This window comes from Podarcis raffonei, chromosome 3 (genome assembly GCF_027172205.1).
Source record: "Podarcis raffonei isolate rPodRaf1 chromosome 3, rPodRaf1.pri, whole genome shotgun sequence".
Classification (NCBI taxonomy): Eukaryota; Metazoa; Chordata; class Lepidosauria; order Squamata; family Lacertidae; genus Podarcis; species Podarcis raffonei.
In genome coordinates this window covers 121,534,841-121,556,936 of record NC_070604.1, presented here as the reverse complement: position 1 = coordinate 121,556,936, position 22,096 = coordinate 121,534,841, and the positions used below count along the sequence as shown (strand labels likewise).

General features: G+C 47.2%; 1 protein-coding gene across 1 annotated transcript in view; it reads left to right on the top strand.

Annotated features, from left to right (window-relative positions):
* The window catches only part of PTK2B (protein tyrosine kinase 2 beta), a 358,085-nt gene that overhangs the window by 310,759 nt on the left and 25,230 nt on the right, over positions 1–22,096 (top strand). The window lies entirely within an intron of this gene.

Below are 22,096 nucleotides of genomic sequence, written 5' to 3'. Positions count from 1 at the left end.
TGATTCTGCGCTCGGGGTCACAAGCGTTCACAGAAGTTTGTGCTGCATGGAAAGGACAGCAGCGGTTGACATTTGTGCCATCCCGATACAGGAGGGAGGTTAATCGGAATCTATGTTGGAAGTTTCGGGACAGAGAAAAGAAAGGGTGTTTTCGCGCAGTGAAGTGTTAATCTGTGGAACTCACCGCTGCAGGAAGTAGGGATGGCCACCAGCCTGGATGGCTTTGAAAGAGGGTTAGACAGAGTCATGGAGGAGGAGAGGGCAATCGGTGGTGTGATAGGAATCTAAAATATATGTTCATAAGTGTACCAACCAAGCACGTACATAGATCAGCACAGGAAGACCGACCTGAAAACCATTTTGATTCCCAAACTGACCAAATGTTTTCTCTGCAAGGTCAAAGGAAAATGGAAAAGCCTCCCCATCGTCTTTTCCTTCACAAATCCTGTCTTAAGGGCACATTTAAGATATGAATAGGGTGTGAGGCTGTGACCTGGCTAAGGAACTAAGTATTTATCATTACAAAAGACTGGCCAGGCTCCCCAGGCAATCCAATCAAGTGACCATTAAACAGGTAACCTGGCAGACAGGAGGTAAACAAAGCACTCAGATTTCTGCTGTAGACCGCCTTTTCTGCAGTAGGTGTGATGTATCTGGGGGGTGGTCTTAGGTTGCACCCCTTCTGTGATGTATGTATCATGTATGGAGGGGGGGTCTGGAGCTCCAGGGCAGAGAATTTAAAATGTCTATATAAGGCCTTGCATGCCATTGTTCTGGGTTCCTCCTCCTTTCCTGTGTGTGAGGGGAGCACCCTGTTGCAACAGATCAATAAGGATCAAGCTTACTACTACTACTAATAATAATAATAATAATAAATTTTATTTATATCCCGCCCTCCCCAGCTGAAGCCGGGCTCAGGGCGGCTAACAACAATCAAATAATGCAACATTCTAAAAACATTTCATTATAAAAATTAATTAAAATCAAATTGATGGCAACCATTAAGCAAAAATTCTGTGCAGATTGCCAAAGGAGGGAGTCAGGCTGCGCCCTGACCAAAGGCCTGGTGGAACAGCTCTGTCTTGCAGGCCCTGCGGAAAGATGTCAAGTCCCGCAGGGCCCTAGTCTCTTGTGACAGAGCGTTCCACCAGGTCGGAGCCACAGCCGAAAAAGCCCTGGCTCTAGTTGAGGCCAGCCTAACCTCTCTGTGGCCTGGGACCTTCAGGATGTTTTTATTTGAAGACCGTAAGTTCCTCTGTGGGACATACCAGGAGAGGTGGTCGCATAGGTACGACGGTCCTAAGCCGTATAGGGCTTTAAAGGTTAAAACCAGCACCTTAAACCTGATCCTGTACTCCACCGGGAGCCAGTGCAGCTGGTATAGTACCTGGTGAATGTGATCTCGCAGCGAAGACCCCGTAAGGAGTCTCGCCGCGGCATTCTGCACCCGCTGGAGTTTCTGGGTCAAGCTCAACGGCAGCCCCACGTAGAGCGAGTTACAATAATCCAGTCTGGAGGTGACCGTTGCATGTATCACAGTGGCTAGGTCAGGGCGAGAGTGATAAGGAGCCAACTGCTTAGCTTGGCAGAGATGGAAAAATGCCGCCTTTGTTATAGCTGTAATATAGCTGTAATCTGCACCTCCATAGAGAAGGAGGTATCGAAGATTACACCCAAACTCTTAACGGACGGTGCTGGCACTAATTGCACCCCCGCAAGAGATGGGAGTTGCCCCCTCAATCCCATATCGTCCCGTCCCAGCCAGAGGACCTCTGTCTTCGAAGGATTTAACTTCAACCGGCTCCCACGTAGCCATCCAGCCATTACTAGCCGCTTTGCTTCTCAATATTCTGTGGTTGGCCTCTTGTTCTTTTCTCCTACCAATAGGGAACCTACGTAAGAACTCTATATGGGCTCTTGGATACCCCATAAGGGGAAAAGGGCAGGTTTTTTGTTTACAACATTGGCTACTAGCCAGGATGTCTATGCCTCCACTGTCACAGGCTGCGATGCTTCAGGATCTCAGTGTCTGGGAACCACAGGTGGAGTGCTGGTCCTGTGCTCTGGTCCTGCTCACTGGTTTCCCACACGCATCTGGTGGGCCACTGTGAGAAGAGGATGCTTGTCTAGATGGTCCCACTGGTGGACTGGTCCTGCAGCAGAAGTTGGGAGTGGAGTGTTCCAACCAAAGTCTGACAGGTCATTTCTGCTAGTTCCAAGGATAGAGAAATAAGACCTTCTGCCTGCTTTCCCCAAGGCCATTTTCCAGGATGGGCGAGGAAGGAGAAACTCTGTCCATCTCAATGTGGGTTTGTGTTTTTTAGCTCAGAGCATATAAACCATCCTTTTGTGGCTGAGTCCTGATAATGGCATTTGTTGTCCAAAACGGCTGGAGGGAATGGCAACAGATTGGGGAAAACTCATATGAATCATCAGGCTACCTCTTTTCAAATAACATTCTGGTTATTTTATCCCCATCTCTCCCCAATGTGTATGTTTTCCCAGAAGAAAAAGGGGGTGGGCACGTAATTTCTGCCCTTCCACGCTCCCAAATTTCTGAGAATCGCATCTCTCTTTCCCGTAGAACCGGAGCGTCACCGCCGTGTCGTTTGTTGGGTGTCGTGCTCCAGCTCCTCGTCGCTTCGTTTGTTCAGCTCATTTGCATACAATTTCTCAAAGGTCATCGAGGCATAAATTGAGGAGGTTTGATCTCTCCTCTCCCCACCAAACTGCCCGATTAAATAGGCCGCGATTGCAGGAAACATCTGGCAATGAGCGCCTGGCAGTTAATTCTCCCAGCGCGGAGGTGGAACTCGGGCGACAGCGCGGAGCGGAACGGAAGATTTATCCTGGCACTAAACCTCGTATGCAGGAATAAACAGCTCCATTTGCCCCTTTATTCATTCTCCAATTTAGTTCATTGTTTAAAGCGGGGCAGAGCGCGGGAGCTGGAAGCAGCCAGGCTGCCGTTCTCACTTGCAAAGAAAAGCAGTAAAAAGACTGAGCCCACCCCACCGGTTTCATATTTGGGTGGGTTTCTCCATCCCGTATAGTAAAAGCTATGGTTTCCCCAGTAGTGATGTATGGAAGTGAGAGCTGGACCATAAAGAAGGCTGATCGCCAAAGAATTGATGCTTTTGAATTATGGTGCTGTAGGAGACTCTTGAGAGTCCCATGGACTGCAGGAAGATCCAACCGATCCATTCTGAAGGAAATCAGCCCTGAGTGCTCACTGGAAGGACAGATCCTGAAGCTGAGGCTCCAAGACTTTGGCCACCTCAGGAGAAGAGAAGACTCCCTGGAAAAGACCTTGGTTTGGGGAAAGATGGAGGGCACAAGGAGAAGGGGACAACAGAGGACGAGATGGTGGGACAGTGTTCTCGAAGCTACCAGCATGAGTTTGACCAAACTGGGGGAGGCAGTGGAAGACAGGAGGGCCTGGCGTGCTCTGGTCCAGGGGGTCACGAAGAGTCGGACACGACTAACGACTAAACAACAACTCCATCCCAGGCAGCTGCCGGGTCTCGTGGGCACAAGGGACACTCAGATTTCGGATAGGTTGTCTCCAGGATAGGGCGCAGCCTGACTCCCTCCTCTGGCAACCTGCACAGAATTTTGCTTAACGGTTGCCATCAATTTGATTTTAATTAATTTTTATAATGAAATGTTTTTAAAATGTTGGAGTATTTGATTGTTTGATTATTTGATTGTTGTTAGCCGCCCTGAGCCCGGCTTTGGCTGGGGAGGGCGGGATATAAATAAATTTTTTATTATTATTATTATTATTATTATTATTATTATTATTATTATTATTATTATCATTTTTAAGACTCTTTCACTCCCCTAAAAAAACAAAAAAAAAGTTACACTGGAACTCAACAGCCCTTGCACCGGAGACCTAAATCTCCCTTGGAGTGGGGCAGAGAACTCTCAAGGAATGACCCTGAAGGACTAACTGCCAAAAAACCATAAATGTGAATGGGGCAGGAGCTGTGAACATAGATGGCAGACACTGCCTTTTCTGTGGTGGCCCCCTGTTTGTGGAAGGTTCTCTCCAGGCAGCCTCACTTGGCACCATCTCTAGGTGAAATATACTCAGAGTCGCGAAGTGATTTCATGCTCTTTTTTCAGCTCATAGTGGTGAGGAGGAATGAATGAAAGTCCCCTCAAAGTATCTGCTTTATATACATTATTTACACAATGGGCTGCACATGATTGGCTAATTCTGGAATTCTACTGTAAGCCAATCAGGTTGTGGATTCACTTCTATCTGGAGCATGATTGGGTAGTTCCTGCCAACCAATCATACTGCTGCATTGTTCTAGGACCAGTCAGACTGCTGCATTCTGAATCCTATTGTTCTAGGACCAATCAGACTGCTGCCTTTTGGATCCTATTGTTCTAGGACCAATCAGACTGCTGCAGTTTGGATCCTATTCAACTCAGTACATAACACCAGGCGTCAGGCAAAATCTTTCCACCTTAAGCAGGCCTTTGGCCTTTAACTATCTGTGACCTTTCAGAAGGGCTTGGGATGGTATAATGTATTCCCCTCACCCAGGGCCGTCTATACTTGGGCATGCAAGGGGTGCGGTGCACCCGGGCGCCAAATTCTGGGGGGTGCCTGCCGCTGAAGCCACTTAAGCTCTTAACAGTGATCCCGGGGTGATTGTGGTCGATGGGTAATTTGCAGAATCAACGTATCTGGCAGTGGGGCCTAGTGGTGTCTCATTTTCGCATGATTGCAAAACGGAAAGATGGAGTTATTGCTGCTGCTTTTTCTTCCATTCTCCCCTGCTTAGAAGCTCAACAACTTTGTTGTCGTTGTTGTTGTTTAGTCGTTTAGTTGTGTTCGACTCTTCGTGACCCCATGGAACAGAGCATGCCAGGCGCTCCTGTCTTCCACTGCCTCCCGCAATTTGATCAAACCTTTGAAAACACTGTCCCACCATCTCGTCCTCTGTCGTCCCCTTCTCCTTGTGCCCTCCATCTTTCCCAACATCAGGGTCTTTTCCAGGGAGTCTTCTCATGAGGTGGCCAAAGTCTTGGAGCCTTAGCTTCAGGATCTGTCCTTCCAGTGCGCACTCAGGGCTGATTTCCTTCAGAATGGATCGGTTGGATCTTCTTGCAGTCCATGCAGTGGCGTAGCATGGGGGGTGCAGGGGGGGCCGGCCGCACCGGGCGCAACATCTAGGGGCTAGGGTTAGGGGCGCAAATCCACGGGTTAGGGGGCGCAAATCCACGGGTTAGGGGGCGCAAATTACTTGCCTTGCACCGGGTGCTGACAACCCACGCTACGCCACTGAGTCCATGGGACTCTCAAGAGTCTCCTCCAGCACCAGAATTCAAAAGCATCAATTCTTCGGCGATCAGCCTTCTTTATGGTCCAGCTCTCACTTCCATATATCACTACTGGGACCTCCCCCCCAAAAATTTGGGGGTGCTGGGCGGATCTTAGCACACTGGTGCCTCATATGCTAAAGACAACCCTGCCCTTACCCCCCTGGTTTTAATGTCTCTATGGGGGGAGGTTGGGGGGTGTAAGTTGCTTTGGGTTGCCCTGCGCAACTAACAAACTTGACATGAGCCAACAGTGTGACGCGGCAGCTAAAAAAGCCAATGCAATTCTGGGCTGCATCAATAGGAGTATAGCATCTAGATCAAGGGAAGTAATAGTGCCACTGTATTCTGCTCTGGTCAGACCTCACCTGGAGTACTGTGTCCAGTTTTGGGCACCACAGTTCAAGAAGGACACTGACAAACTGGAACGTGTCCAGAGGAGGGCAACCAAAATGGTCAAAGGCCTGGAAACGATGCCTTATGAGGAACGGCTAAGGGAGCTGGGCATGTTTAGCCTGGAGAAGAGGAGGTTAAGGGGTGATATGATAGCCATGTTCAAATATATAAAAGGATGTCACATAGAGGAGGGAGAAAGGTTGTTTTCTGCTGCTCCAGAGAAGCGGACACGGAGCAATGGTTCCAAACTACAAGAAAGAAGATTCCACCTAAACATTAGGAAGAACTTCCTGACAGTAAGAGCTGTTTGACAGTGGAATTTGCTGCCAAGGAGTGTGGTGGAGTCTCCTTCTTTGGAGGTCTTTAAGCAGAGGCTTGACAACCATATGTCAGGAGTGCTCTGATGGTGTTTCCTGCTTGGCAGGGGGTTGGACTCGATGGCCCTTGTGGTCTCTTCCAACTCTAGGATTCTATGATTCTGACAAATTTAATACATAATAATATATTGGTTGTGAGTCATGGAAGACCTGCTCCTTGCCTTGCAGGCTTTTCCTACCTGGTGTAGGATTGTGGAGCCCTGACTGACTCCAGCTACAAAAACTGTCCAGCAGGCTCTTGGGGTATTGTTTAGGGAAGGTTGCTGGGAGTGGGGTTGTCGCCGTTACTAATATTATTATTTTTTGCATTCCTAACCACCTTGGTGTCCTAGATTTAAAACCGGGCTGCATCTGGCTTCATTCCTCAACAAAAACAAGGCTTTTATAGGCTGCTCCTGGCGAGCCAAAACTGGCCTTATTTTTACAATGACGATGCCTCTTTAAATTCTGGGCTACTCTCTCCACAATTCATTAAGATGCCTTTTGAGGGTGGGGCCAGGGTAAGGAGGACACAGTTTGTCAAGGGAGAGAAGGCAGGTGAAGATGAACCCAATGTATTCTGACAGGCGGGAGCCTCCGATCAGCGGAAGAGCCCACTCGCAATTACTCCAATTTGTTCGAGCGCCGCTGGCCGTGGCTCGTCCCCTTGTTTGTGTTTACTCTCCAGCAAACAATGTTCAAATCCACAAAAGGAATTGGGCAACCTTGGAACTACTCTGGTCATGAGATGATCAAAGCAATTAAGCACATCAGAAGAGCCTGCTGGAACCAACCAGCTCAAATGGGTGAAGTCCAAATAATAAAAATATTATTATAAAAATATCATTGTTAGGTAAAGTAAAGGAGCCCTGGACGATTAAGTCCAGTCGAAGGTGACTATGGGGTTGCAGCGCTCATCTTGCTTTCAGGCCAAGGCATAGCTGTCAACGTTTCCCTTTTTTAAAGAGAAATCCCTTTATTCAGAATAGGATTCCTCGCAAGAAAAGGGGAAAGTTGACAGCTATGGGCCAAGGGAGCCGGCATTTGTCCACAGTTTTCCAGGTCGTGGCCAGCAGGATTGAACCGCTTCTGGCACAACCGTGACAAGTGCCAGAGCGCATGGAAAAGCTGCTTACCTTCCCGCTGCAGTGGAACCTATTTATCTACTTGCACTTTGATGTGCTTTCGAACTGCTAGGTTGGCAGGAGCAGGGACCGAGCAACGGGAGCTCACTCCGTCGCGGGGATTCGAACCGCCGACCTTCTGATCAGCAAGCCCAAGAGGCTCAGAGGTTTAGACCACAGCGCCACCTGCTTCCGCTATCATCGTCATCATTATTATTATCTAGTTCAGCATCCTGTTATCACAGTGGCCTACCAGTTGCCCCCAATGTAACATGAAGAAGTCCTTCCTTTTGATTGCCCTGAATCTTCCAGCGTTCCACTACATTGCATGTCCACGAGTTCTAGTGTTAGAGAAAAACTTTTCTCTAGCCATTCTCTCCTTACCATGCATGATTTTAAACACTTCTGTCATATCGCCTCTTCCTCGCCTTGTTTCTAAACTAAAAAGCCAAAAATGTTGCGACCTTCCAGTGTGGTGTAGTGGTTAAGAGCGGTGGACTCGTAATCTGGGGAACTGGGTTCGCTTCCCCGCTCCTCCACATGCAGCTGCTGGGTGACCTTGGGCCAGTCACACTTCTTTGAAGTCTCTCAGCCCCACTCACCTCAAAGAGTGTTTGTTGTGGGGGAGGAAGGGAAAGGAGAATGTTAGCCGCTTTGAGACTCCTTAAAGGGAGTGAAAGGCGGGATATCAAATCCAAACTCTTCTTCTTCTTCTTCTTCCTTCAGAAAAGAACCACTCCATCCCCTTGGTCATTTGAAATCATTTTATTCGGTTTTACAAATTAGTGTTTGCATTCAAAATCACAAATGATAACAAATACACAAGATTCTTCTGAATCTCTAGACTTTCCTCCACCGCTCCATGGGTTCTTTACTTAACCTTTTCAGCTGCATAGTACAAGTCGCTCTAATTTTTCAGTTCTCTGTTATGTCCAAAGTCTTTGTTACGTTACAAGAGATATTTAAGAGTTCAAACATTTACAGTGGTCTCTCAGATCAGTTTCCTCCATTCTTTATTGAAGTTTTGGTCCTCCTGATTTCTGGTTTTCCCGGTCATTTCTGCCATCTCTGCCTAGTCCAACAGCTTAGCCTGCCATTCCGCTCTGATAGGGACTTTCTAGCTCTGGGCTACCAGCATCCTTGCAGCTGTCATATCTGTTACAGCTAAAAATTGGCCGCTGTTTCTTTGATGCTAAAAGAACTAAGTCAACATGAGTCAGTGGCCTACAATGACGCATGCAACTTTCACCAAATTGTACCTGTATATATAGAGTGATCAATGTTAGTGTTGGGTGTGGGTTGGTTGGATGGTAGAAAGCTGGTTGTGTTTGGTGTGTGTAAAAGCTGTCGGTCGTGGTTGGAGAAGAAGACTTTTTAAGACTAAAACCAGCAATACTCTGCAAGAATACTCTTTTGTGCCAACTAAGGTCTGAGGAAACCTATCTGTTCTGAAGGAAATCAGCCCTGAGTGCTCACTGGAAGGACAGATCCTGAAGCTGAGGCTCCAAGACTTTGGCCACCTCATGAGAAGAGAAGACTCCCTGGAAAAGACCCTGGTGTTGGGAAAGATTGAGGGCACAAGGAGAAGGGGATGACAGAGGACGAGATGGTGGGACATTGTTCTCGAAGCTACCAGCATGAGTTTGACCAAACTGCGGGAGGCAGTGGAAGACAGGAGTGCCTGGCGTGCTCTGGTCCATGGGGTCACGAAGAGGCGGACACGACTAAACGACTAAACAACAACAACAACAACAAAAAGGTCTAAGGATTAGGCAAAGGAGTAAAAAGGAGGTCAGAACCTTTTCTTTTTCAAACACTGGCAGTATCCCCTCCATCATTTGGGTTCCCTGAACCTTTTCCAAGTCTGCAATATCCTTTTTGAGGCAAGGTGACCAGAGATGGACACAGTGTCCATTCCATTCTTATCACCCCAGTTTCTTACTCCACACTACACCTATAGACTTTTATCCGCAGATCGGACGGATTAATTTGGTCTCGCCTAAGAAGGACAAACTGGCCTGACAGTCAGCCAGAGCTATTGCCTGTTTCCCTGCAGAGATAGAAGGGGCTTCCTTTGCAACAGAGTATTTAGCAAATGGTCGTTCGGCTATGATATCAATAACTGCGTTTAAACGACAACAGCCTGCGAGGTCTGAGGAGGCTCCAAGTTCAGACAAACAGCAGATTACTCTTGACCAACAGGTCATTCGTAAGCTAATCTTCCACTATGTGAAAGCCCCTGCTATTGAAATTTCCCGTATTGAAAGACACACACACACACACACACACACACACACACACACACACACTTTAGCAGCAGACATAATAGGCTGTTTGCAAAGATGCAAGACTTGCTTTCAGTTTGCTTTCTAAAGATGGTTTATTTGAGCACTTTTGCTACTCTGAAAACACAGGTGCAATGGGACAAGCTCTAGAAATATGGGGGGGGGGGTGTTTCTACGCCTTTTCAGCCTGTTGAACAAAAGCTGGGTGTGGTTGGTACCTACTGGATAGTGCCTGTGTCACCACCCACTTCTCCTCTTCCTCTTCACTCCCACCTCTCATTTCCATTAGAAGAAGTTTTTTTTTCTTTAAAAAAACAACGTTTAGGGGTACTCTCATTTTCCTACTCATTTTGAAATACTGCCCCTGAATGAGGCCAAACTTAGATTCTCAAAATGTTTAGGGCTATGCGTACCACTGCGTTCCCCTCCAGAAAAAAAGCACTGAGCACCTACATGTTAGCAACAACAATAAAGCGTAGAATTGAGTCAGCCCATTGCATCCTGACTCAGAAGCAGAGGCCTCAGCATTCAATGTGAATAGTGTGGCAGGAATTTCTACAGGTGGAGGCAAGGATGCTCAGGAGGGGCTAGATTGTGTCCCAGAATTCACAGCTAGGGATTATTCATCATCAAGGGGGGTGGAGTAGATGACCCCTTGGGGTCCTTACAGTTCTACAGTTCTATGATTCTATCATCTTATGCTCAGATCACAGTGCCTGCACTGGTGTGACTGGCTGAACCTGCTGCTAACATGTTTTATTGGTTGCAGGTCCTTATTAGCTGATAATGTTGTGGCCCATTTCTCCTATACAGTGGTCCCTTGGTTCTCAAACACCTTGGTACTCAAACAACTTGGAAACCAAACACTGCAAACCCAGAAGTAAGTGTTCTGGTTTGTGAACTTTTTTTGGAAGCCAAACGTTCTCCATTTTGAGTGCTACACTTCCGTTTTGAGTGTTAAGCTGAGGTTGGTCTGTTTCTGCTATTTATTTTGCGTTTTTGTTTTTGCAGCTCTTTTGTTTCGTTTTTGTGACTGTGTGGAACCCAGTTCAGCTACTGATTGATTGATTGTGTGACTGCAGTACATGGTTTATTGCTTTCATTTTATGGATCAATGGTCTCGTTAGATAGTAAAATTCATGTTAAGTTGCTGTTTTGGGGTTGTTTTTAAAAGTCTGGAACGGATTAATCCATTTTACATTACTTTCTATGGGAAAGTGCGCCTTGGTTTTGGAACGGATTAAGTTTGAGAACCAAGGTACCACTGTATCCATCTGTTGCTCCTATATTTATCCCATATTCGTGGCCGTTCCAGTGGGCTGCTTTTGTCCCTCTCAGGAAAACTCCCCTGGTGAAGATAGCAAAGACCATCCCATTTGCTGATGAATGAACACCTACAAAGTGGCGTGGGTCGTTCTCGTGATGTTAGTCATCAGCCTTAGGCAATATTTCTCTTATATTACCATGAAATCACCCTTACTTAACGCTGTGGCATCTCTGGGTCCTCTTGTCCCCAAGTTAATGCACAATGTTACATGTCTCTGTGTGCATCCATGTATCAAATTGTGCATATTGTAGTTTTTAATCTGAACAAACAAGGCATTGCATCGTTTGCATCTTCTTGTGGGGACAGAGGTAAGCCTGCTTGGTGTGCAATTAACAGATAATTTGTTGCAAATAACAAGAGCAATAACCTGAAGGTGCTCTGCAATTAGCGGGTTTAATTTCATCCTCTCCAAAGAAAGCAGCCCTTCTGGCATCTGTGTGTTTATGCGTGTGTGATTGAGACAATTTGAGCCTTAGATGATCCAGAAGGGGAAAACGTACAGACAACATGGGAAATGTTATTATGTGATGTGCAAAGTCTCAATCACACGATGCGATGAAGCTACCTTGGCATCGCCAAATCCCTTGTTGAGTAAAGGAAGCTTGTTTCAAGTTGTAATCACAGTGCTGAGCCAAAATGGGGTGTATGTGTGCAGTTTGCAGAGATCAATGTATGGAAGTGAGAGCTGGACCATAAAGAAGGCTGATTGCCGAAGAATGGATGCTTTTGAATTCTGGTGCTGGAGGAGACTCTTGAGAGTCCCATGGACTGCAAGAAGATCAAACCTATCCATTCGGAAGGAAATCAGCCCTGAGTGCTCACTGGAAGGACAGGTCCTGAAGCTGAGGCTCCAATACTTCGGCCACCTCATGAGAAGAGAAGACTCCCTGGAAAAGACCCTGATGTTGGGAAAGATGGAGGGCACAAAGAGAAGGGGACGACAGAGGATGAGATGGTTGGATAGTGTCTTCAAAGCTACAAACATGAGTCTGACCAAACTGTGGGAGGCAGTGGAAGACAGAAGTGCCTGGCGTGCTCTGGTCCAGGGGGTCACGAAGAGTCGGACACGACTAAACTAAACAACAACAATTATCACAGATGAAGGAAGAAATGAGAATAGTAGAGTTGGAAGGTACCCCAGAGGTCATTTGGTCCCTGAAATGCAGGAATCTCAGCCAAAGCATCCCTAACAGATGGCCACCCAACCTCTGCTTGAAAACCCCAAACAAAGGAGAGTCTGCCATCTTGTGAAGGGAGTCTGTTCCACTGGCAAACAGCTCTTACTCTCAGAAAGTTCTTCCTAAGGTTTTGTCAGAATCTGCCTTTTTGATATGTGAATCCATTGGTTCAGATCTTACTCTCCAGAGCAGGAGAAAACAAGCTTGCTCCATCCTCCGTGAGATAGCCCTTGAGATATTTGAACTCCCCCAGCCATTCCTCGTAAGGCTTGGTTTCCAGACCTTTGACATTCTTTGATCGCTGTTCCCAGCTTGTCCATATCCTTCCTAAACAGTGGTGCCCAGAACTAGATGCAGGACTCCAGTTAGCCCACTACCAGTACAGTGGTACCTTGGTTAAAGAACATCCTAGTTTATGAACAACTTGGATTAAGAACGCTGCAAACCCGGAAGTAGGTGTTTTCGTTTATGAACTTTGACTTGGTAGCAGAGCACGTTCCGCTTCTCGTTGAGTGTAACTTGAGTCCCTATGGGATAGCACGCCTTGGTTTAAGAACACTTTGGTTTAAGAACGGACTTCCGGAATGGATTAAGTTCCCAAACCAAGGTACCAGTGTACTAATTAGATGTCATGGAACACGGGTGGCGCTGTGTTAAAAACCACTGAGCCTCTTGGGCTTGCTGATCAGAAGGTGGGTGGTTCGAATCCCTGTGAAGGAGTAAGCTCCTGTTGCTCTGTCCCAGCTCCTGCCAACCTAGCAGTTCTAAAGCACGCCAGTGCAAGTAGATAAATAGGTACCACTGTGGTGGGAAGGTAAACGGCTTTTCCGTGTGCTCTGGTTTCCATCACAGTGTACCGTTGCACCAGAGGCGGTTTAGTCATGCTGGCCATATGACCCAGAAAGCTGTCTGTGGACAAACGTCGGCTCCCTCGGCCTGAAAGCGAGATGAGTGCCGCACCGCATAGTCGCCTTTGACTGGACTGAACTGTCCAGGGGTCCTTTTTCAATTAATTTTGAAGACCTTCCTTGAAGGGACAGGTGAGGCTACATCCTCTCTAGAGGCAGAGAAAGGCAGGTGTCTGTCTAGAGAGAGGATAATTTGATGCTGGAAGACTCTCCCTTGGCCGTTGCAGGTAGTTTTGAATGCATGGACAGAACAGAACTTGCACTGGTCATCTAATTAGTAAAAGGTAAAGGTAAAGGACCCCCCCCCCACAAAAGTTGGTTAAATTGTTTATGGATGCTACCAGCCAGAATATTGAATGTAGAGAAATCAAAAGCAGTTCCAACGAAAGAGAAGTAGACTTCAAAGCTATTGGAATATGTGGAGATGGTGAAAAGAAGGGACCCAAAGGACGAAATGTTTGTGGGAGAGTGGAGACCCTTTTCAGGTTATCTGAGAAAATATTATAGGCAAATGAAATCGCAGACTGGGCTGGAAATATAAGCAAAGGAATGTGAATGATAAAGGAATGGAATGTAGTATATATGTTATAGAAATAAGTATTAAAAGGTTTTTTAAAAATGCTGGATGGTTAAGTCCAGTCAAATTCGCCTATGGGGTGCGGCGCTCATCTCCGCTTTCATGCTGAGGGTGTCAGAAATAAGTATTATATTTAAGGCAGTCGATAAAAGGTTTTGTACTGAAACATCATGGACATAGGGACGGGAAGTCGAAATGCTAAGGGAGTTTTGTATGGAAACTGAATTGGATTTGTTAAATTCTATGAAAATCAATTACAAAATTATGAGGCTGATTCATTTTTCAGGTATCCGGTGGAAATCCCATTCATTTTTTATTTTTAAAGCAAAATTAATAGCTCATCAAAGGGGGGGGCGTGTGCCTTTCTTTGCACAAACGGTTCAGACGTGTGGACCTGGCACATATATATATATATATATATATATATATATATATATATATATATATCCCTTTTGGAAATTGGGAGCGGAAAGGGGACCAGGCCTCCAAAGAGATGTGCCATTTCAGAAAAACACACAGAGGTTCTGCCGCCTCGTCCTTGTACTGCGCACAGCGGGGGCATCGTGACATTTCCTTATCTTCAAGGCCGCTCTATCCCAGAGCAAATCATGTTTGCTTTATTTATTTATTTTCCCTGAGAGTGAGATGCTGAGAACGCCAAGCGAGATAAAAGGAGGAGGATGTTGCAAGGGGGAGAGAGGAGGGGGAGCAAGAACACAGCAGTCAGAAGATTTGGGGGGGGGGGAGTTGGCGGCTTTCAATGCAATAAAAGTATTCCAAGGGAAATGCTTCGTGATAGGGCCGGGTTCCGCCGCTTCGGGTTAGCTAATAAATCCAGGGTGCCGTCCGCGGAGCACGATGCCCTTTCGTTCTGCCTCTTATCTGACGGATGGCGACACTCCTTAATTAGCTGGGGGGGGGGAGGTCCACCAAAGCCCTTTCTATTAGCCCGACAGCTCTGCTGCTGCAGGGGACAAAAATAAAATAAAATTCTACCCACTGACATTTGTCTCCCAAGTCTTTTGCAATATGATCGGTGGCCCGGTTTCATAAGACGCCTCCTTTGTTAGCAAAACCAGGACGATAAAAGAGAGATGGCGTGGGCCAGTTTTCCAGGTGGCATCGTCTTCAACAAAGAAGCGGCATGAACCGATTCTCAGAGTTCAAAATCTCTCTCTCCCTTTCTGCCAGTTAATTTCATTGATTTTGTTTTGTTCGTTTATTAAATTTGTATGCAACTTTATACCACCAAGTACTATCAAGAGATGGTAAGGTAAAGGGACCCCTGACCATTAGGCCCAGTTGCGGTGACTCTGGGGTTGCGGCGCTCATCTCGCTTTATTGGCCGAGGGAGCTGGTGTACAGCTTCCGGGTCATGTGGCTAGCATGACTAAGCCGCTTCTGGCGAACCAGAGCAGCGCACGGAAACACCGTTTACCTTCCCACCGGAGTGGTACTATTTATCTACTTGCACTTTGATGTGCTTTCGAACTGCTAAGTTAGCAGGAGCAGGGACCGAGCAACGGGAGCTCACTCCGTTGCTGGGATTTGAACCGCCAACCTTCTGATCAGCAAGTCGTAGGCTGTGGTTTAACCCACAGCACCCTTGATTCAAGACATGGTACCTCAGTCCAAACCACTGAGCCTCTTGGGCTTGCTGATCGGAAGGTTGGTGGTTCAAATCCTCGCAACGGGGTGAGCTCCCGTTGCTCGGTCCCAGCTCCTGCCAACCTAGCAGTTTGAAAGCACACCAGTGCAAGTAGATAAATAGGTACCGCTCTGGCGGGAAGGTAAATGGGGTTTCCATGCGCTGCTTTGGTTTCACCAGAAGCGGCTTAGTCATGCTGGCCACATGACCCAGAAAAACTGTCTGCAGACAAGCGCCGGCTCCCTCGGCCAGTAAAGTGAGATGAGCGCCACAACCCCAGAGTCGTTCGCGACTGGACTTAACTCTCAGGGGTCCCTTTACCTTAAATATATACTCTTATGAAACTGCAGGTTATTACAATAATCTTGCTAATGTTTTCATCGTGTTTGCAATTTATCTGTAAATATTCAATAAAACATTTCCATTCTTAGATTAAAATTTCTGTTATCTTCATTTCTTATTCTTCCGGTAAATTTCGCCATTTCTGAATATTCCACAAGTTTTTGTATCCATTCTTCCTTTGCTGGGACTTCTGCTTCTTTCCGCTTTGGGGCAAAAAGTGCCCAAGAGATTCTGTTCTCCTTGATGCCTGTGGGCTGCCCTCGCTTCAAGCCGACAGAAGACACGTCTGACATCTGAGGACTGTATGAATATTCAGCAACAGTCGCGGCCCTCCCCAAATCTATGCAAGTTGCCCACTTTGCATTGATTCAATCAGGGTCTCGTGCTTCTAATTGTCAAACGCATTCAAAACTCGCAGACATCAGATCACTGACATCACTCTGCAGTCGCAATCAATTGGTTGCGATCGCAACTGCCTTCTCAAAATTCCCGTGTATTCTCATGCAAATTTGCATTTGCAGCCTGCGCCATGCATTATTCAGCTGCATAAATGCACCGCATTTGCATGCTCCTGACCTAAACCGATCATGGCAGGCCTGTCTGCTGTACCTGTTTAGCAGACACAATGGCCTTACAGATGCTAAGCGCCATTCTTAGTTTCGCAGATTGCTTCCTATTAGTCCAAGGTGATTGGTGGTGTCTCATCAATGAGGGCTAATGATAGAAGACAGGCTCCTGGTAGCTGGGATTCTATCCAGAAACTTTGGAATGAGACACCCAGCACAGTTTGGAGAAGTTCATACTGCTTCAGTGGGGTGAGATGGGGAGAGAGGGAGCAAAAGGTGATTAAAGTGGATCACAAGAGCTAAGAGTTTTCTAGTGAGAGTTGACTGGAAAGTAGATGGAGCCTTGGAAGATGCTTTATAATATATAATATAATATATTATATAACATAATATATAATATAATATAATATAATAGGGACGTGGGTGGCGCTGTGGGTAAAAGCCTCAGCGCCTAGGGCTTGCCGATCGAAAGGTCGGCGGTTCGAATCCCCGCGGCGGAGTGCGCTCCCGTTGCTCGGTCCCAGCGCCTGCCAACCTAGCAGTTCGAAAGCACCCCCGGGTGCAAGTAGATAAATAGGGACCGCTAGGTAAACGGCGTTTCGATGTGTGGCTCTTGCTCGCCAGAGCAGCTTCGTCACGCTGGCCACGTGACCCGGAAGTGTCTCCGGACAGCGCTGGCCCCCGGCCTCTTGAGTGAGATGGGCGCACAACCCCAGAGTCTGTCAAGACTGGCCCATACGGGCAGGGGTACCTTTACCTTTACCTTTACCTTTAAGAGCTAAGAGTTTTCTAGTGAGAGTTGACTGGAAAGTAGATGGAGCCTTGGAAGATGCTTAATATAATATAATATAATATAATATAATATAATATAATATAGGTATAATCAAAGGAGGATTCCCTGGATGGCAAGATCCAGGTTTGGGGCAAGAACTCTTTGCTGAGAGCACCCCAGCAAAAATTTAAAATCGCAAAATAGGCATCAAAGTAAAGCATGGAAATATAGACTGTAAAACCTTTAAAATGCAGTCATACTTCATGTTACGTCCGCTTCCTGTTACGTTCTTTCAGGTTACTTCCGAGTTTCGCCACTTGCGCATGCGCAGAACTGGCGAATCACAACCCGTGCATGCGCAGACATTCCGCTGCGGGTTGCGCTCTTTTCATGTTGCGAACGGGCCTCCGGAATGGACCCCGTTCGCAACCAGAGGTACCACTGTATCCCCTTCTAAGTTGCTTCCAAAGTTCCCCACTCTCCTTCTTACAAACTCTTCAAAGGTCAGGTTCATGTGCTTTTCCATGCAGCAGTCAAAAAACACAGGCCGTAAAACTTAGGTTCCAAAGTGGTGAGTGTTTCTAAATCGTTTGTATAGGAGGACAGCCTACTCTATGACCTTAACCCCTTCATGCATTAATGAGACTTAAGCATGTTGGTTATATGAGGCTGCTTATCCCACGGCTTCTGAACCCCAGTTGCTGGAAACCCCAGGAGTGGAAGAGGACGCTTGAGCTCAAATGCTGCTTGAGAGCTTCCCATTGAGGCATCTGGTTGGCCACTGTGAGAACAGGATGCTGGACTAGATGGGCTGTTGCCCTGGTCCAGCAGGCTCTTCTTATGTTCCTATGCTTGTTAAGCCACTTGTAGCCCTTTTGCATTTCCCAGGAAGCCTCTTGTAAGCACTGATGTACGGAAATGAGAGCTGGACCATAAAGAAGGCTGATTGCCGAAGAATTGATGCTTTTGAATTCTGGTGCTGGAGGAGACTCTTGAAAGTCCCATGGACTGCAAGAAGATCAAACCTCTCCATTCTGAAGGAAATCAGCCCTGAGTGCTCACTAGAAGGACAGATCGTGAAGCTGAGACTCCAATACTTTGGCCACCTCATGAGAAGAGAAGACTCCCTGGAGAAGACACTGATGTTGGGAAAGATGGAGGGTACAAGGAGAAGGGGACAACAGAGGGCGAGATGGTTGGATAGTGTTCTGGAAGCTACCAGCATGAGTTTGACCAAACTGCAGGAGGCAGTGGAAGACAGGAGGGCCTGGCGTGCTCTGGTCCAGGGGGTCACAAAGAGTCGGACACGACTAAACGACTAAACAACAACAAAAGTCCTTGGGGCGCAGAGCCTTGTTCTGCCTAAGGAGAACTGCCAGTGAGCTGTGTGCATAACACAGAGGGCCACACACACACATAACGGAGCTACAAAATTAATCATCACAAAGTCTGCTCCATAGCTAGATTAGCCTTCTCTTCTCCAATGTCTCCTGAGCACTATATTTTGATGACTAGCAGTAAATTCTTTTAAAAGGAAAATACTCAAATGTGCCCAGAAGCGTTTTGGGGGAATTTATGGGGACTCTGAACCAGTCCAGGCAATGGTTAACTTATTGGCTGCCACATGTTAACCATTCTGTGATTAACAGGACAATTATCTTAGCTGAACTTTGGCCTGCAACTGGAGAAAGGGGACAAAATGCATTTTCCCGACTGCTTCTTAAGAGTCTGGGATTTAAGATTTGGGGAGGGGATGCCTGCCCCACTGGTGCAGACACTACTACAGTGGTACCTCGGGTTACATACACTTCAGGTTACAAACTCCGCTAACCCAGAAATATTACCTCGGGTTAAGAACTTTGCTTCAGGATGAGAACAGAAATCATGCCCCAGCGGTGCGGGGGCAGCAGGAGGCCCCATTAGCTAAAGTGGTGATTCAGGTTAAGAACAGTTTCAGGTTAAGAACGGACCTCCAGAACGAATTAAGTACTTAACCCGAGGTACCACTGTATTTACTTATTTGAAGTACCATTGTGGTGCTATTCATTCGCCCAAGTCCCATGGTGATTTGCACCAGTTAGTATAGGTAAAGGGACCCCTGACCATTAGGTCCAGTCGTGGCCGACTCTGGGGTTGTGGCGCTCATCTCACTTTACTGGCCGAGGGAGCCGGCGTACAGCTTCCGGGTCATGTGGCCAGCATGACTAAGCCGCTTCTGGCAAACCAGAGCAGCGCACGGAAACGTCGTTTACTTCCCCCCAGAGTGGTACCTATTTATCTACTTGCACTTTGAGGTTCTTTCGAACTGCTAGGTTGGCAGGAGCAGGGACTGAGCAACGGGAGCTCACCCCGTTGTGGGGATTCAAACCGCCAACCTTCTGATCGGCAAGTCCTAGGCTCTGTGGTTTAACCCACAGCTCCACCCGTGTCCCAATGCACCAATTAGAACAGCAATAAAAGCAACAGTAAGGGGGGGGGACCCAAATATACAAAGAGCAAGGCTGCAAACAACATGAGAAAGAGCAGCAGTTGGTTCCAAGAAGCCATCCGAAACTTCTCTTCTGCAGAAAGTGGGCAGGAGGTGATTGAATATTAGGAATGAAGCACCTATAGGAAAATGTCTACTCCGGCAGGCTAATGGGGAAAGGGTGAGGCTCAGGGGAGAACATTTGCCTTGCACTCAGAAGGTCTTAGGTCCAAACCTCAACATCACCATTTAGGACCTGAAAAAGTCTCCCTGCTTGAAACTTTTTCCTCTGGTCCTGCCCACCGCTAGCAAGCTGTCCCTGGAAAGTTATTTTCTTTTAAAAAACAGATGGTAATAATAATAATAATAATAATAATAATAATAATAATAATAATAATAATTTATTTATACCCCACCCACTCTGAGTGGCTTCCAACAAAATATTAAAATACCATAATGCATCAAACATTAAAAGCTTCCCTAAACAGGGCTGCCTTGAGATGTCTTCTAAAAGTCTGATAGTTGTTTTTCTCTTTCACATCTGGTGGGAGGGCGTTCCACAGGGCGGGTGCCACCACCGAGAAGGCCCTCTGCCTGGTTCCCTGTAAGCTCACTTCTCACAGGAAGGGAACCACCAGAAGGCCCTTGGCGCTAGACCTCAGTGTCCGGGCAGAACGATGGGGGTGGAGACGCTCCTTCAGGTATGCAGGACCGAGGCCGTTTAGAGCTTTAAAGGTCAGCACCAACACTTTGAATTGTGCTCGGAAACATACTGGGAGCCAGTGTAGGTCTTTCAAGACCGGTGTTATATGGTCTCGGCGGCCACTCCCAGTCACCAGTCTAGCTGCCGCATTCTGGATTAGTTGTAGTTTCCGGGTCACCTTCAAAGGTAGCCCCACGTAGAGCGCATTGCAGTAGTCCAAGCGAGAGATAACCAGAGCATGCACCACTCTGGCGAGACAGTCCGCAGGCAGGTGGGGCCCCATCCTGTGTACCAGATGAAGCTTAAATTATGGAGATTATAACACCCACCCATTCTACATACCTGGATAGGATAGGCTATTTATTTTTTATTTTTTTTGCATCTGCCGGATACAATACAGTGAAGGCGCCTGCCTGATTTCCATAGGCAGGGAGTTCCGCAGTGCAGGTGCTGCCGCAGAATGTGGAATTATGTGGTACTTTTTAACAGTGCCCCTTCCATAGATTGATATGGCCAAATGGGCATGTAACAGGTAAGGCGATCTCGCGGTTAACCAGAATGCTGCTCTCTGGATTTAGAAAGCTCTCTGTCCTTCCTAGAACGCTATCCAGGCTCGTTTGTTCTGCTCGCCCGACTTTCAAGAAAGGAGGTGTGTCAGCAGGAAAGAGATGAAGAGGGGAAAGGGATGGAGTCGCAGTTTGAGGAGGTTCGAAAAGCAGATTCTCATGGAGAATCCGAGCTGTGGCGCTCACCCCACCTCAGAAGGAAGATCTCCAGCTCAGCAGATGGGAGAGAGAGATATGGGGACAGTGTTTACTGTGCCAACCCTTTCATTCCAGAGACAACATATCTCTTCTTGGCAAAAGCCCCACAGTGGGTGCCCAGAAACTATCTGGGCATCATTCTGGAAGGTGCCTCCTTCCCTGGAGATGCTGGTTCTGGAACCAGTGGGCTCTGCCAACATTTGATTTCACAAATACCAACAATCTGGTATTTTTAAGTTGAACCTGGCAAGGACTTGGAAAGGACCTCAAGGGTCATCTAGTCCAACCCCCTACAATGCAGAAATCTCAACTAAAGCATCCATGGCAGGTGGCCATCCATCCTCTGCTTAAAAACCTCCAAGGAAGGAGAGTCCACCGCCTCCCAAGGGAATCTGTTTCAGCATCAAAGGGCTCTTTCTGATGTTTAGTCAGAATCTCCTTTATTGTTACTTGAAGCCATGGGTTCGGGTCCTACCCTCCGGAGCAGGAGAAAACAAGCTTGCTCCATCTTCCCTGTGACAGCCCTTCAGATATTTTGAAGATGGCTATCCTATCTCCTCTCAGTCTCCTCTTTCTCTGGATAAACATTCCCAGCTCCTTCAACCATTCCTCATCAGGCTTGGTTTCCAGACCTTTGATCATCTCGGTTGCGGTCTTCTGCACATCTTCCAGCTTGCCAACATCCTTCTTAAACTGTGGCACCCAGAATTGGAAACAGAAAAGTTTATCCGTGAAGTGTATAATTTTATAAACTCCTACCATCACTCATATCATCCTATCTCCTCTCAATCTCCTCTTTTCCAGGCTAAACATTCCCAGCTCCTTCATTCCTCATCAGGCTTGGTTTCTAGACCCCTCGTCGTCTACGGTTCCACTCCTCTGTGCATTCTCCAGCTTGTCAATATCCTTCTTAAATTGTGGCGCCCGGAACTGGACACTGGATTCCAGGTGTGGTCTGACCAAGGCAGAATAGGGTGGGACTATTACTTCTCTTAGGGACGCAGGTGGCGCTGTGGGTTAAACCACAGAGCCTAGGGCTTGCCGATACAGAAGGTTGGCGGTTCGAATCCCTGCGACGGGGTGAGCTCCTGTTGCTCGGTCCCTGCTCCTGCCAACCTAGCAGTTTGAAAGCACGTCAAAGTGCAAGTAGATAAATAGGTACCGCTCCGGCGGGAAGGTAAAAGGCGTTTCACCAGAAGTGGCTTAGTCATGCTGGCCACATGACCTGGAAGCTGTACGCCAGCTAAATCGGCCAATAAAGCGATATGAGTGTCGCAACCCCAGAGTCGGTCACAACTGGACCGAACGATCAGGGGTCCCTTTACCTTTGTGACTTCCCTTGA